The sequence below is a fragment of the Physeter macrocephalus genome, chromosome 8 (genome assembly GCF_002837175.3).
Source record: "Physeter macrocephalus isolate SW-GA chromosome 8, ASM283717v5, whole genome shotgun sequence".
NCBI classification, from domain to species: Eukaryota; Metazoa; Chordata; class Mammalia; order Artiodactyla; family Physeteridae; genus Physeter; species Physeter macrocephalus.
The window spans coordinates 98,024,114-98,040,128 of record NC_041221.1 but is presented as its reverse complement, the minus strand read 5'-3'; the positions used below and the strand labels follow the sequence as shown (position 1 = coordinate 98,040,128).

Below are 16,015 nucleotides of genomic sequence, written 5' to 3'. Positions count from 1 at the left end.
AGGGTAGAAAGCCCAGAGATAAACCCACGCACATATGGTCACCTTATCTTTGATAAAGGAGGCAAGAATATACAGTGGAGAAAATACAGCCTCTTCAGTAAGTGGTTCTGGGAAAACTAGACAGCTACCTGTAAAAGAATGAAATTAGAACATTCCCTAACACCATACAGAAAAATAAACTCATAATGGATTAAAGACTGAAATGTAAGGCCAGACACCATCAAACTCTTAGAGGAAAACATAGGCAGAACACTCTATGACATAAATCACAGCAAGATCCTTTTTGACCCACCTCCCAGAGAAATGGAAATAAAATCAGAAATAAACAAATGGGACCTAATGAAACTTAAAAGCTTTCGCACAGCAAAGGAAACCATAAACATGACAAAAAGACAACCCTCAGAATGGGAGAAAATATTTGCAAACGAAGCAACTGACAAAGGATTAATCTCCAAAATTTACAAGCAGCTCATGCAGCTCAATATCAAAGAAATAAAAAACCGAATCCAAAAATGGGCAGAAGATCTAAATAGATATTTCTCCAAAGAAGATTTACAGATCACCAACAAACAAATGAAAGGATGCTCAACATCACTAATCATGAGAGAAATGCAAATCAAAACTACAATGAGGTACCACCTCACACAAGTCAGAATGGCCATCATCAAAAAATCTACAAACAATAAATGCTGGAGAGGGTGTGGAGGAAAGGGAACCCTCTTGCACTGTTGGTGGGAATGTAAATTGATACAGCCACTATGGAGAACAGTATGGAGGTTCCTTAAAAAACTAAAAATAGAACTACCATACGACCCAGCAATCCCACTACTGGGCATATACCCTGAGAAAACCATAATTCAAAAAGAGTCATGTACCAAAATGTTCATTGCAGCTCTATTTACAATAGCCAGGACATGGAAGAACCTAAGTGTCCATCGACAGATGAATGGATAAAGAAGATGTGGCACATATATACAATGGAATATTACTCAGCCATAAAAAGAAACGAAATTGAGTTATTTGTAGTGAGGTGGATGGACCTAGAGTCTGTCATACAGAGTGAAGTAAGTCAGAAAGAGAAAAATAAATACTGTATGCTAACACATATATATGGAATCCAAAAAAGAAAAAAAAGTGGTTCTGAAGAACCAAGGGACAGGACAGGAATAAAGACGCAGACGTAGAGAATGGACTTGAGGACACGGGGAGGGGGAAGGGTAAGCTGGGATGAAGTGAGTGGCATGGACATATATACACTACCAAATGTAAAATCGATAGCTAGTGGGAAGCAGCCACATAGCACAGGGAGATCAGCTCAGTGCTTTGTGACCACCTAGAGGGGTGGGATAGGGAGGGTGGGAGGGAGATGCAAGAGGGAGGAGATATGGTTATATATCTATATGTATGGCTGATTCACTTTGTTATGAAGCAGAAACTAACACATCATTGTAGAGCAATTATACTCCAATAGCTATGTTTAAAAAAAAAACTACAATGATGTACTATTTTCACATTTTTTTGGGTTGTGTGCTTCTAGTCTTTGTAGTGTCACCTGAGGTCTCTTATATGGTGACATTCAACTGGAAACTTATCTAGGGCACCTTGGTTTTCTTCCACCCAGAAGAATTGTTGTCTCATCCTCCAAGACCATTCCACAAGGCTTCTCTCTATAGCAACATAGCCTGGACCTCCTCACACTATGATATCTGTGTTCCATGATGGAGTTTTCTAAGAGGACAACGTGAATGTGCATGCTCTCAACAAGGCTTGCTTATGTCACATTTGTTAATGTCCTTTGACTACAGCCAGTTAGGAGGTCATGCCCAGAGTCCTTGTGGAAGGGGCTACGCAAAGGCTTTAGCATTGAGAGGCCACCAATGCACCAGCCTGCCACAGATTCCTATGCATATTCATGTATAAACCTCTTTCAGAATCAATGAGAAGATGCCAAATAACTGATTTTAGAGAGAGAGTCTTTAGTCCCGTGAATAATTAAAGCAGAATTGGAACTGACTGAAAGTTCCCGTCAGTCCAATTCTCTGTGCCATATGTGCGTGGCCCTATCACAAGATGAGAATTTAGAAATAATGACAAAGTCATTTTAATGAGCTAGGGAGATGTGAATAAATTATGATCCCATAAGTACCAATTTTAATCTACCTCTATGGACTAAAAAAAAAAGTGTCACAGATTATATAATCATTCATCTAACCACAAGCACACATCATCATTAGAGTTGCCATTATAACCATTACATTTTTATTAACATTTTCTCCCTGTAATTTCCACTTGAAAGCCAATGGTAATTTGATTTTGAAATCAGTTCTAACTACGAATGGCTCCAGAACATATTTTGATTTTGAAGTCAGCTTCCCATGATAAAAGCTGGCCTGTTTTACTTTTTTCTTGTTCTTTCCCTCTGCCCTTCTGGGGAGAAAAAAGAAAAGGCCATTAAAAAAAAAACAGCTATAACTGTACATCTACTATAATTATAAACAAGATTCAATTACACTGTTCTAATATATTCATTGTAAATTTATGATTTAAAGATATTTCATTTCCCATTCATATGTAGTTCCCACATTCACAGTATAAATATTTACAGTTAATTATGGAAAATTTCACACATTCATCCCAGTAGCACAAAAATATATTAATAAATTTACATGTATAAGTGATTCTTTGAAAAATTATTTGGAAGCGGGAAAAGAGAAGACTTTTGCATAACTATGGTAGCCAGAGGCTTAAACTTTGGGGCTCTCATTCACCCAGGGCCCTTCCAAGGCCATGTTCACATAATTGTATGTTTTTGTAAAAATCACAAATTGAGGATATTTTATCTTAAGGTCCTTTGTCTCTTTCTCTGAATTCCCTTCCATCACATGTCCCCTTGAGTTGGGTGGTGGTGGAGTGGCTGTGGGGTTTTTAGACTCTGGTAAGGAAAGTTAAGTACGGACACATTTAGTTTGAGCTTTGCAGGATATATTTATATGGCTTACAGTCACATGGATGTATAGTTAAGTGATTACCAGTCATCTCAGGAAAGGAAAGACTTTCAATAATGTCTTTCCAATAAAGACTAGGCATGTTCACCCATCATGAGAGGAAGGTGCAAGTCAAGGTCCCATCTCCATGTGAATGTATCTTACAGTGTCTGGCATGGAAGTTTGTTGGTAGTGTGGAATTTATGGACTAAATTATCTGTATATTCTCAAGTGATAATCAATAATATACACCAAAAAACTACTGGGGTGGGGAGTAATGTACAGGTATATCAGGCAATTAGTTAATAAAAAGTGTATGTTTTCTTTGTGGATTTTGTTATGTTTGCAGTATTTTTCAGCTTTTAAACTTTTGTAAGTTGTTGTGATTCCTCTTCTCAACCTAAATATTCACTTCCATACCTAATTTGGTAGTAGTACTTTTATATTCTCTTCTTAAATACAGCTCCCCAAACTATAGGAGCAAAACCTGGATCCACTCCCAATGGTAACTAATCTCGGATACAGTGAAATCCCCTTCTGTTTGAAGGACTGAGCTACTGGACAAAAATAAAATCATGTTGAGTAAATTATTTTCTTGTTTTTGGACTTCTATTTTTCTTCTCTTTACTTATGAAGACTGATTCATTCATCTACAAAATGTGACTCCAGTCTTTCACTTTCATTTTAAACTCTAACTCTAGGATTTTAAATGAATTTTGGCCAGAGGTAGATCATTAATCCTGATTGACTAATTATATTAGTCAGGATTCTCCTGAGAAACTATAGATCTAGATCTACATAGATAGATAGATAGATAGGTAGATAGATAGATAGATAGATAGATAGATAGGGAACGACAGAGAGGAATTTATATTCCACAAATATATGGAATCTAAAAAAAAAAGTGGTTCTGAAGAACCTAGGGGCAGAACAGGAATAAAGAAGCAGACGTAGAGAATGGACTTGAGGACACGGGGTGGGGGGAAGGGTAAGCTGGGACAAAGTGAGAGAGTGGTATGGACACATATACACTACCAAATGTAAAATAGATAGCTAGTGGGAAGCAGCCGCATAGCACAGTGATATCAGCTCTATGCTTTGTGTCCACCTAAAGGGGTGGGATAGGGAGGGTGGGATAAGGAGGGTGGGTGGGACACGCAAGAGGGAGGAGATATGGGGATATATGTACACATATAGCTGATTCACTTTGTTACACAGCAGAAACTAACACACCATTGTAAAGCATTATACTGAAATAAAGATGTTTAAAAAAAGAAAAAAAAAAGAAAGAAATTGTATCACACAATTATGGAGGCTGGCAAGCACAAAATCTGCAAGATTTGATTTGTACCAGTCCAGGTCTGCATGCTGCAGACCCATGAAAGAGGTGATGTTGCAGCTTGAGCCTGAAGGCAGCCTGCAGGCAGAATTCCCTCTTCCTCAGGGAAGTTGGTCTTTTTCTCTTAAGGCCTTCAACTGTGATGGGGTGAGGGCCACCCACATTATGGGAGAGTAATTTGCTTTACCCAAAGTCTACTGATTTCGATGTTAATCTTATCATAAAATACCTTCACAGCAACATCTAGCCTAGTGTTTTATCTATTGAACATTGAACATCTGGGTACTGTGGCCTAGCCAAGTCAACACACCCAATTAAGCATAACACTGATGAATACACAGTGAAGGTGGGAACCAGCATTGCTACATTCACCAAATTCATGACACAAAAATAAATTTGCTATATCCTATTCATTTGTGGGAGGATAAATGCTATGAAACTGAGTATCAAAATTAACAAAAAGGGATCAGATAAAGAAAGCATGTTTTGCTTCACCATGTGAAGCAAACAAGATGTCAGAATAACACAAGAAGGCTTGACTGTAGATACAGAGCAGACTGTTGCAATCTTGGCCAGGTTATAAGGTTGGGCCAGTCCCTAGGAACCACCTAGAAAAAAAAGACTACTTTGAATTGTATTTCCTCCAATCCCTTAGAGGATTCCAGAGAAACAAAGAGATTGCAACCATGTGAACCAAGATCCCTTACAGTTCTAATATATTCTATAACTCAATTTGATGTTATTAAATAAGATTTAGTGGAGATAGGGGAAGAAATATTGAAATAAGATTTGATAATAACTCTGCATTAGATGTGTTATGCTACTTTTTGCCTCAAAGAGCCTATCTATTAAATTATCATCTAAAAAAGACAGCTTTGAGAGGCAAAGGAGATTTAAAACCAGACACATTCATAGTTCACATCATAGTTCAGAATAGCTGATTCTCCAAATAATGTTTCAAAGAACTGCTTGTAAAGTGACTTTTAACAAGTGCTGACAGAAGGTAAATACAAAGTAAGCCCCCTTTATCATCCAAATCTTTACCATTTTTAAAATGAAGTTCATGGAGTAGAAAAATTCAAATAAATTTTATTACATGACATGTCATACTTAGCATCTTAGCAACATCCAATTGTTAAGTGGAAATTATCACTCCAAATTTCAATATTCTTTTTTTTAATTGAAGTATATTTGATTTACAATGTTGTGTTATTTTCAGGTGTACAGCAAAGTGCTTCCATTGTATACATATATATGTCTCTGTGTGTGTATATATATATATACATATATATATTCTTTTTTAGATTCTTTTCCATTATGGTTTATTATAAGTTTTGAATATAGTTCCCTGTGCTATACAGTAAGCCCTTGTTGTTTACCTATTTTATATATAGCAGTGCATATATGTTAATCCCAAACTCCTAATTTATCCCTCACCCTCCTTCCCCTTTGGTAACCATAAGTTTGTTTTCTATGTCTGTGAATCTATTTCTGTTTTGTAAATAAGTTCATTTGTATCATTTTTTTAGATTCCACATATAAGTGATATCATGTCTTTCTCTGTCTGCCTTACTTCACTTAGTATGATAATCTCTCAAATGACCCCAAATAGCCAAAACAATCTTGAGAAAGAAGGACAAAGTTGGAGGAATAATGCTGCCTGACTTCAGACTATACTATGAAGCTACAGTAATCAAAACAGTATGTTACTGGCACAAAAACAGACACATAGACCAATATTCTTGTTAAGAGATTTATAAGCCTTTTAGTTTAGGTTTATTCAACAAATATCATACTCTCATCCACTGTGCAATTTAATATGATACAGTAGGCTCATGTTGCCTATCAAATCTAGCCTCCAGAAAACATGTTCTCTCTTTAGTCTAACTTGATTCTCCTCTGCATTCTAGTAAAGGTCTGTCTGCACATCTTTCTCCTACACTTTATTCACTCTCCAGGTTTTATGTCCTATTTTTATTCTAATCCAAATCCAATACCTCATTCAAAGATTAGATCAAGTCTTAACCCCTTAATAAATGCAAGTGCATAAAAGACAAGCACCAAGGTAAGAAGGCATTCACATTTGTAGCAGTGGTTTTCAAACCATCCTCTTGCAAAACACTGGCTTCCCTCATGTTGATCTGTGATATTTTAACTATTAAAATCTTAACATGAGAAGTCTTTTCTCAATCTGCATATTTAAAAGTGTAATTAGTAGATAAAATTTTGATGTGAAAGAATTCTGTTATACATTTAAAGTAAAACTTTAGTGTCATCTAGTACCAACCAGATGACAAAATGAATGTATCAATAAAATGTATGTTAATGAAATTGAAAAAAATATTCATTTTATCTTCTACTGGATATTAGCCATCAGTAAATTTTACACAAGCATTCTCCTCACTTGAAAAGAATATTCCCCACTGTACATTAATACATCAACATTCTAATTATCCATTAGCTTCTTTTGAGTTTGTTTAGAAAGAATAAGTTTCTGACATCTCTATTAGCTCAAAGTACACTAACAAATTGAGTTTCTTTATCCAAAGTTTTATCATTAACCCTGAGTTTTGACATCCCCACCAAAGTATCATCACCGTATGAAACCATGCAGAAATGGTCAGCCTTCCAATCCACTATCATCTCTCATTTTAGAAATGCAATACGTATTTTTCATTTATGCAACTATAAATTCTTCAAATGCATGGACTATGACTTTCACATCCTTTGTATCCTCCACATCACTTATCACATTTCTGGCATGTCAGAGATGCTTAATAACTATTTATGCCATTGTTATTTCTACCATTAAATGATGCCCTTCAACTTTAGAAGATCTACAGTTTTTAATCCACCACCCACACACGCTCACGTGTCTTCCCACACCAGTCCTAGCTGCTAATCTCTTGAACAGCACAAAGAGTAATTGGAGACCAATGTTTCATTATGCTTTGTTTACCCCCAGTGTATCCAGTTTCTCTCCTCACTCTCAATACTAAAAAAGGAGCAAAAGAAAATGGTAACCTCACCCACCTCTTTTCTGGCAACCAGATCTCTGGAAACCCAACATGCACTGGCTGAGAACAAGAGCAACAGCATCAACAATATTAAGAATAATAATTACCTTTACTAGGTGCTTAATTTGTTTAGGCATTGTGCTAAACACTTTACATGGATCATCTTGTTTATTCCTGTTAATGTACCTAGAAGGTAGGTTTTGTAACTGGATGATTGTTTTCCATAAACCCGAAAGTGGGTCTACGTGGAAGAGAAAACTAGGGTGCCTGAAGAGCCCTTGCAATTGGGATGAGGAAGAAACAGCAACCTTGATATCTAAACCCCAGACAGGCAAGAGAATGACCCAGCTGATCATATGCTCTTCCCCCCTTACCTTTGTACTACTTAGAGGAAAGGGTGGGTGCATTTTGTGTATATGGGGAACGTGAACCCTGAAAGGACTGAGATTGTTTTCACCAATAGATGGACTGAGCATTTATAATAGAAACTAATTTCAGTTATGGAAAGGTAAAAGTATATATTCTTGAACACCTGAGATTCTAGACCTACGTAATAATATCACCCCTATGGTTGGAGGGGGAGAGGAAAAAGCTGAGATTCAGACACTTGTTCAAGATCATACAGATAGTCAACGATGGTGTCTATATTTGAAGCCATAATATCTAAATCCAGAGTTTACTCTTTTGAGTATTGGATACATAAAAATTTTACAAATTTAATGGGAATACTCTGACATTAAAAATGTAACCTGCCTCAGTATCATTTCTTCCAGAAGTTATGTCCTTCCTGTGTATCCCTGGGTCACCAAGAAAAGGCATAAGTGTACCTGGGTCATAGCACTGTCCTATAGAAATATAATTCAATCTAAATATATAATTTTTTAAATTTTCAGCAGCCACATTTAGAAAAAAGCTTTTAAAAAAGCAGGTAAAGTTAATTTTCATTAATATATTTCCTTTAAAAATATCCAAAGTATTATCACTTCCAACATGCAATCAATACCTTAAAATTTCAAATAAATTATTTTACTTATTTTTATAATAAATGTTCAGATCTGATGTGTATTTCATACTGATACCACATCTCACTTCAGATTAGCTACACTTCAAGTGCTCAATATAGCCACATGGGGCTAATGGCTACCTTTTGGATGGTGCTAACCTAGGTAAAACACAGTAAAGCAGTGATTTGAATTTATCACAAAGGACAATTTATTACCCCAATTCATGTTTTCCCCAGACACTCCTTCCTCCATAAAGTGGTGAAGGAAGCACAGCCCTTCTGTCCGTCTCTCCCAGAACTTTATCTTCCTTTGAAAAAAATCTCAGAATTTTTGGGAGTCAAGCTTAGCATTTTCTTTTGGTCAGACAATTTTTACTTAAATTTTTCTTCCCTCACTTTTATTAACAGCTTTACTGAGGAATAATTGGCATATAAAAACTCACTTTAGTGAGAAAATTTTTATTTTGTTTTAGTAAGGACAAGAGTTTCTCAAGTCTTTACTGCATTTCTTATACTATCCTAGCTCTTATTAATAACCTCAGTGAAGTCTTGCAACCTATGAGTAAGTGCTGTCAGTATTATTTATCCCACTTCATATATCAGGAAACAGGTTTAGAGGGCCAAGATTACTTGTCAAGGTTATTCGGCTGGTAAGTGGAACACCTGAATTCGAAAAAAGGCAGGCCACCTCCACTTAGCAGTGCTGTCTTCAGGCTACCTAATTGTAAATATCAACAAGATCTAGGTTTATAGTATTGCACCATAAAATGCTAGAGGCAGAAATGAGGAAGTTGTAGGAGCACTATGATATAATTACCTAGAAAAATAGAAGAAACAAAAAAGTCTTTATGCAGGCTTCTGGCTAGTCAAGGCTAACCTCCCTTTAGAAAACACCTTCTCACTTACAGAGGCATTTGACTATATGCTCTCTTGTAACCTTAATATTTGTAAGCAGGAACTTTACAATAATTCTGTGTAATGTTTGCTGAATACATCACAAGGTGAAAGTACGTTACAAGATAGAATAAAGCAAGAACATCTAATTTTTAGCATTATCCTCTCATGATATGTTCAAGAACTTTTGAAACTATCCTCCAAGTTTCCATGAGAGGTATTCTCCCCTCAAGAACAACTGCTAGAACATTTTAGAAGAGTGAGGAGAGCCAGCATCTTCCATCTAAAGATGTTTCTTTTCTCTTAACTGGGCACCACCGTCCACTATCACCTTGTCACCACTAGTGAATACGGGGAGAGCCCCACTGGAGCGTGAGCTGCATTCTTCCTAGACGCAGACATGTCTGAGCATTTCTGCAAACAGATGAATCAGAGCTATGAGGAATCTGTTTAGAAAGAGGGAGCCTTTAGTCAAAGTAAGAAAGAGAAGTGAAGCTCACTGTTTCTTCTAACAAAAATGCCCTGGGTAAAGAGTGAGAGGAGAAACAGCAGGCAAGTGCAATTCACTTTGTCCAGTGATGTCCCTTCTTCCTCCCGGCTGTGCCTTCCCTCCCTCCAGGGACAGGGGCCAGAGCCGCAGAGATGGAGCCTTTAACAGGAATACAGGAGAGCTGCCTGGCTCAGAGGTCAGCACTGCTCTGGAAGCTTTGAAAGATAATAAAACAAAGGTAGACATTTTCCACAATCAGAGAAGCCAAAACAGATTTGAAAAATCAGAACACAGAGTGAAGCCTTGGCGTAGCTAGAGCTCCAGTACACCAGCAGTGTCTGGACATTTCCGGCCACAGGGGAAAGCTCCAGTGACCTGAGCTGGCCTCAACGTGGCAAGGACAGCATGCTTATGGCCACACATTCATCAGCAGCCTACACCCACACTAACAGGCAACACCAGGCAGTCTGTGCATCCCCAGAATCTGGCGTAAAGAGAGGAAAATATGTGACTGCACGGTGGCTAAGAGAACTGAATGTGAGCCCTTCTGGAAATTTGTGGGAACGCCCAGAAATCGTTGGGATGGGGATACCTGGAGGCAGCTGGAGGTTCCACAGAGGCAGGGATAAACAGAATCGGAGAAATAATCCACATGTTGTGAGCCTAATTTTATTCCTAGCTTTGTGTGGTCTAGGCATACAAGCACTGTGCTATCCCACTACCGTTACTGAGACTCCAACTCTTGTTAAGTGTTCAAGGATCACTAAATTATTTTTTCCGACCTCAGAAAAGAAAAGTAACATGTCAGTGGAGGACAAGCCCAGGTATACCACTGTGTAGGAGATGCCAGGGTAGGAATGGGCCCTAGGATGAATTGTGGAATTGTGTCTGCAGGGACATTCTTCCTAACAATGGTGGGTCCCGGCCCTGGACTTGAGAGGATAAACAGTGAATGGAAGACTCCCCTTTAGTGAATTTAGTCAATGGTATTTTGGCAATTAATTATTATCAGTACAACTGAGAACAAATGATTCCATCTAACAAATCAAAATTTAATAGGAATTTAATTGTTTTATCAAGAGTTTTTAAAATGTATCATGTTTGCTTTAATAGAAATTTATCTCAGTTCCTCAGTCTTAGAACTGAGCAAGAAGTAAGTCACGTTGTTTCAGAAATTCAAATCATGTTGCATAAATAAATGGAAAAATGATTCATCCTTTCACATTTCCCTAAACAAACTACAACAGAGCTGCCAATAAGACTAACACCTGGAGCATTTCTACACAAGGGGGCGCCAGAACCTGACTTTCCTTAATAATATAATCTACGTAGAACTAGGGAAGATTTCTGACTTTGATGACAAAGGAGAGTAGTCAAATATGTAAAAGCAATAGGCAGACATATCCGGTTCACATGCCAGCTTTATGCTAATGCTTAAATAGTTTTGAAATCTCCATAGTGGTTCAGGATGTTAAATATGTAAATAGCAACATCTGAGCAAGGGAGATAGTGGTATCATTCTGCTTGAAATTGCCTTGCTGAATACAGTGGGGTTTTTGTAATGAATTAATTTTAATAGATTTTTTCCACTTAAAAAGGAACTCAGGATGGTATTTCAATTAGATTCATTGGTACATATTCTTTTATGCAATGGCCAAAGTGTTACATTAAACAATAGAAAACATAACAAGGTATCACTATGGTATAAGTCGTTAATTTGCTAAGCAATGCCAATTTTAAGGATTTGGGTTTTGAAATGAAGCTGTAATGTACAATACAAATAGAGGGCTTTAGAATATTCTATTACCAAAAGAGAGAGCAACAAAGTTGTTTTTCAAAGGGGTAGAGAGGCAAAAATATGATCCAAATTACAATAGAAATGGATTTAAATAAATGTTTTTAAAAAATAAACAAAAGAAAAGGTCAATGGAACTGAGGAAAGAAGAACCCAGATACTTCCAGCAGGAAAAACATCAAGCTGGTGATTCTTAAGACAGGTGCACACAGTATAGTTTTATTCAGATTACTCAGTCTCTCACACCTGTATTATTCTTACACGTAAGCAGTAACAGTATCAATGAGTTACGTTCTTTCATTGTCCCCTGGATTTCTCCTTTCAGCACTTAAAATTGTAACTGGAATATCACACCCTTTATTACAAAGGGTGGGAAAGTATAGTACATTTTCCTAAAGGCTTGCTTTGAGCTACTCAAGCAGACACAGAATTCAAAAGAACAAACAAATAGTTCACATTAGAACAACATGTTCAACTCCTACAGAATTCACAGGGCAGTGGAAACTTGGAATGGATTCTATTTAATTCATTTCTCAGTGTATTAGTTATCTATTGTTACATAATTAATTACTCCAATGCACAGTAATTTAAAACAACACAGATTTATTACTCACAGTTTCTTTGGGTCAGGAATTCAGAAGAAGCTCAGCAGGTGGTTCTGGCTCAGGGTCTCATGATTTTGCAGGCAAGATATGAGCCCAGGCTGTAGTCATCTGAAAACCTGACTGAGGCTAGAAGATCCATCTCCAGGATTTCTCACTCACATGGCCTCACTTATTGACCTCTCCATAGAGCTGCTTGAGAGTCCTCACAACACAGCAGCTGGCTTCTCCCAGAATGAGTGGTCCAAGAGAACAGGACAGAAGCCACATATCTTTTATAACATCGACTCCAAAGACACAATCATTCTACAATATCCTATTGGTTATACAAGTCAGCCTTTTCCAATGTGGGAGGAGACTACAAAAGAACGTGAATACCAGGGGGCTAGAATCATTGAGGACTGTTTTGAAAGCTGGTTCCACACCCAGCTCCTCTAGATTCATGGCATTCCCATATGGCCAACCAAGATGTAAGCATAAAAGTATCTCCTTCCTTCCACAGCCTCTACGATTCTCTTTATGCCTCTTTTCTCCTCACTCTCAACTCCTTCAAGCAGACACCGAGACTCTGTCACTGGATCTCTTCTTGTTCAGCTCCTCTACGTTTCATTGCCAAATTATTCCAGAGATTTTCATCACTGAGAGCAGAAGAGAAGGGAAAAAATTTTCACTGAGGTCAGTCTTTTAGAGTCTCAGTATGAAGTCATTATCATCTTCATACTACCAAGATTAATACCTTTTAGTGTATCTCCTGCACTTTATTACGCTAAAGAATATCTGTCTCCTCTTTGAGTCAAATTTCCAAAAATATCCCGTTTTCTTGGTCTCAATATGAGTCAGGCTCCAGGTCGCGTGGGGGAGGGGTTGTAGAATGAGGAAGCGGAAAAGGAAACAAAAACCATATAACTATGCAACAATTGCAATACATAAATTACTTGCAAATTATTCCTTTGGCATACATCTTACCCAATAAAATATACACTCCCCAAATGCAAACAGTGTCTAGCTGTTTACCACTTTAATCCTAGTACCTACCACAGTGTATGACACATCATACTCTAATAATCATTTAGTATAAAATAGGCAGCTACTTCAATTACATTATTTAAAAGACTAAAATTGTTTCCTGATGATAATCTAAGTAAAGATTAATAGATCTGTGTTAAAATGTAATCATGTGATTCAGATATATTAAATAATGTTAATATATTGACCTCTTAATTAATATATTTGTTCATTTCTGGTATGTATTTACAATGCATCATAATTTAAGAATAAATCCAAACTTAGTCATCAACAAAATCATTTATTGACCACCCACTCTATAAATGAAATCCTTCTATGGTTGGTCAATAAATAAAGTTATACCTGTTAACAGAATTTGTTATCAGATCATTGATAAATTTAAATATTTCTTCTGTTAGATATACCATAATGGAATAATTTGCCAAGGGATGCTGCCTCAATTTAAACCACAGCTCAACACAGAGGCATCTTCTGTGATGGGGTTAAGGCTCCCAGCATGCTGGGCATCTAGAGTGCTGGAATCTACAGTATCACACTCCATGTGTCAGCCAGTGTTCAAGAACAGAGACCTTGGTGCTGCTATCCTCAGTGTATCTTTTGTGATGTTCCACCCAACCCAAGAAGAGAGGAGATATACCCCCAGAAACAGTTCAATTAGAAGGAGGGGATGTATCACTCTATGTCCCAACCAGAACCAGATGACATTTACCAGATAATTCAAGAAGGAGGATTTATTTTAAAAGGGGTGAGTTTTGAAGATATGGTGAGATGCAGACAAGCCTTAAGAGAAAGTGCAGGTCAGTGGGACAAGGAATGGCAGAGTGCCCAACAGGCTTAGAAGAAGGGCGGTGGGCTGCTGACACCCAGATGGAGAGAACGGTTAGTAAGTAGTCTCCTAGAGAGGTGATGTGACCATCCACAGCCAGCCTCACTCTTCTCCCTCCCTCAGGGGAGAGCACCCAAAATATCCAAGAGAGGAGAGCTTTATTTTATTCCTCTCTGAATCTTCTGCACATAACACAGTACCTGCCACAAGCAATGAGTCCCTAGGAAACATTTTGTGTGAACTGAACCAGACCTCCTCCTCCTCTCTCCTCACACTCATGCTGATAAAACTGGCAGGTCACTGTAGCTCAGCCTCTCCACCCCTAACATGAGAATGATAATAATACAAGGGATTCTTTCTGAAAAAAAAAAAATTGAGAAAATGTGCTGTGAACTCTACATCTCTACCAAATACAAGCTATGGAAGGTCCCTAAAGGAAGGCTCCCTCCGTGTCAATAATACAGAAATGCCATTGCCTAGGATCACTTAGTAGTCAAAAGGCAGGGCTGATTTTCTCCTTTAAATTATTCCATTTGATAAAGTAGGTAGTCTAAGGCAGAGGAATCTATATCTATTTCCACATTACTCAATAATTCTAGTCTTACTTTTCATGGAAAAAAAAGTCACTTACAAAAGAAAAAAAATTGTATTATTAGTTGAGACTTAACTAAGTCTGTGTAAAGGTAGAACTGAGTTGTTCAGTACAGTAGCCACTAGTCACATATGGCTATTTAAATCTAACTTTTAATAATTAAAATTCGATATAATTTAAAATTCAATTCCTTGGTCACACTTGTCACATTTCAAGTGCTCACCAACCACGTATGTCAGATGGTGCAGAACAAACATTTTCACAAAAAGTTCTACTGGTGAGCTGCTGAGCCCAGAATAATAACCTCTCAGGATCCTTCCAGAATTAAATTTTGAAACTTATATGACTAAAATTTAAAATGATCACACTTTAGAAGAAAAGGGAACCTTCCTACACTGTTGGTGGGAATGTAAATTGGTGAAGCCACTATGTAAAACAGTATGGAGATTCCTTAAAAATCTAAAAATAGAGTTGCCATATGATCCAGCAATCTCACTCCTGGGCATATATATCCAGAGAAAACTCTAATTTGAAAAGATACGTGCACCCCTATGTTCATAGCAGTACTGTTTAAAATAGCCAAGACATGGAAACAACCTAAATGTCCATTGACAGATGAATGGATAAAGAAGATGTGGTACATATATACAATGGAATATTACTCAGCCATAAAAAAGAATGAATGCCATTTGCAGCAACATGAATGGAGTTAGAGATTATCATACTAAGCTAAATAAGACAGAAAGAGAAAGACAAATACCATATGATATCACTTATATGTGGAATCTAAAAAATGATACAAATTAACTTATTTACAAAACAGAAACAGACTCACAGACATAGAAAATAAGCTTATGGTTACCAAAGAGGAAAGGGTGGGGTGTGGGATAAATTAGGAGTTTGGGAATAACAGATACAAACTACTTTATACATAATAGATAAACAACAAGGTCCTACAGTATAGCACAGGGAACTTTATTCAATACCTTGTAATAAACTATAATTGAAAAGAATCTGAGAAAGAATACGTGTGTGTGTGTATATATATATATATATCTGAATCACTTTGGATACGTGCACCCCTATGTTCATAGCAGTACTGTTTAAAATAGCCAAGACATGGAAACAACCTAAATGTCCATTGACAGATGAATGGATAAAGAAGATGTGGTACATATATACAATGGAATATTACTCAGCCATAAAAAAGAATGAATGCCATTTGCAGCAACATGAATGGAGTTAGAGATTATCATACTAAGCTAAATAAGACAGAAAGAGAAAGACAAATACCATATGATATCACTTATATGTGGAATCTAAAAAATGATACAAATTAACTTATTTACAAAACAGAAACAGACTCACAGACATAGAAAATAAGCTTATGGTTACCAAAGAGGAAAGGGTGGGGTGTGGGATAAATTAGGAGTTTGGGAATAACAGA

At 37.1% G+C, this 16,015-nt stretch overlaps 1 long non-coding RNA gene across 2 annotated transcripts in view; it reads right to left on the bottom strand.

Annotated features, from left to right (window-relative positions):
* The window catches only part of LOC129392337 (uncharacterized), a 64,780-nt gene extending 49,179 nt beyond the window's left edge, over positions 1-15,601 (bottom strand). For both annotated transcript variants that reach the window (XR_008618091.1, XR_008618090.1), the window contains exons 1-2: positions 12,861-15,601; positions 12,137-12,762 (exon numbers count right to left, since the gene is read on the bottom strand). This is a non-coding gene — a long non-coding RNA (uncharacterized lncRNA). The remainder of the gene's footprint in view (positions 1-12,136; positions 12,763-12,860) is intronic.
* Positions 15,602-16,015: the final 414 nt, after the last annotated feature.